General features: G+C 43.0%; 1 pseudogene; it reads right to left on the bottom strand.

Moving 5' to 3' along the window:
- Nucleotides 1-317: 317 nt before the first annotated feature.
- On the bottom strand, nucleotides 318-878 carry LOC111735483 (annotated as a pseudogene).
- Between the last annotated feature and the right edge of the window lie 972 nt (nucleotides 879-1,850).

Consider the following 1,850-nt stretch of genomic DNA (forward strand, 5'->3'; position numbering starts at 1 on the left):
CAAGTTCTAAAGAGAGCTGATTTAGAGCTAGAGCAAACTCTGAAAAGACCTTGATCTAGTGTAAGATGGCTCTAGCATAGCACTGTCCAACAGAATTACATATGATGACAGAAGTATTGTATATTTGCACTTTCAATATGATAATCCCTAGCCACCTGTGGCCATTAGGTGCTCGAAATTAAGTTAGTGTAAAAAAAAAACTGAATTTTCACTTTAACTTAATTTCAAGGAATTTAAATGTAAATAGCTGCATGTGGCTAGTGCCTACTGCATTGAAGAGTACAGATCTATAAGATTATGTCTTCAAATTTTTTTTTTTTACTTTTATTAGTATTTATTTGATGCTAAATTTACTCCTGAGCCATAAGTTTTTGTTTCTTCCGTTTCTTCTGGGATATCTTTCTCTTCTGTGCAACCTCCTCTTCTGGTTTAGGAACAGTCTGTTCTTTCTCAGTGAGGATTATCTCAGTGTGGCAAGGGGGAGCTCATGTATGTTCTGCACTGCATCTCGGGAGCTTTGTTCACCTGGATGTGCTCAATGACCAGACAGTCTACATCTAAACCCTTATGTCCAGCATCACTGTCTGCATTTTTAAGCACGTGCAACAAAACCTCAGCACTCTTTTTAGGCCACCGACCCTGTGTCCAGCCCCACTGTTTGGCCTGGGCACACCTATCAACTCCACAATTGTAACAACAGAATGGCGCACATTGCTTCTGTAGAGTGACATCCTTCAGATACTTGGTGGCTTTCAGATATGCATACTCTTGATGGCTTGGGCAGTTTCACGAGTGTTCTTAAAGCAAACACAGAGATTCAAACCTCTTAATTTGCATGATTTTGTGAAGTTTTCTGGGTCAAGTGAATAGTGAACCATTTTCAGAGGTCACCTCGGGCCGCTTATGGGAAGAGTCGACTTTTTTCTTTAAATCAACTTTCAACCATCTTATTATGAATGATAGTGAAACATTAAACCGTGGGTGTGATATGCTAGTTTTGTTTCAATGCTCACTAACATGTTTACATAACTATTCACATCCCACAAGAGGAGCCCAACCCACACTCCGAGAAATGCTGTGAGTCCGGATCCCAGAATGAGACAGGATGGGGTTGGTATCCTTACTCAACCCGTTACGGGCTGTGTGACCTGGGCCACATTTCTGAGCCTCAGTTTCTTCATCTAGAAAGAAGTGTAGTGAGAATTCAAAGAGATGAAGCATGGTAAGTGCTCACATGACGCCTGATATCTGGTAAGCATTGAAGACGATAGTTGTTCTGGTGTCATACGAGATGTCTTGTCAGGCACATGGGAATCCACAGACCGGCAAGGGCATCTGGGGAGTCTTTTAGGGCATCTCTCTTCTTTCCTTCATGACACACTCCACAGCCATCCATTTTATTCCGTTGCTGCTGCTATAGCCCAGGGCAGGTGCCCACGACAGGACTATTCCATCGGGCTCCGGAGGGCTCTTTCTGCTTTCACAGTTCTTTTTACACAGCTTTGATCAAGTTGTTCCTAGCAAAAGCTTTCACAGAGTCAAGACAAAATTTCTTATGTAGCCAATCGAATTCCTGTAGTGTTTTGATACCGGCATCTATTATTTACTTCATCTACTACAATTCCTCTCAAACCTATGTGCTCTTTAGAGCAGAAGAGCATGAAGTGTGGATAGGTAAGTATTTAGCGACTGCTCACTAAAAGGGAGGGGCCTGAGAGAGGACAGAAGGTTCGAGGTGGAGAGGAAGCCGGTCACCTAGCTCAGAGTAGAGATCTGATTAGAGCAAACACAGTGGGGGCTGTGGCGACGGCAGGTATCAGGGTCAAAGCACAGAACCTGAAGAGAAAACT

The sequence above is a fragment of the Pteropus vampyrus genome, unplaced genomic scaffold, assembly GCF_000151845.1.
Source record: "Pteropus vampyrus isolate Shadow unplaced genomic scaffold, Pvam_2.0 Scaffold1000001871, whole genome shotgun sequence".
In the NCBI taxonomy this organism is placed as follows: Eukaryota; Metazoa; Chordata; class Mammalia; order Chiroptera; family Pteropodidae; genus Pteropus; species Pteropus vampyrus.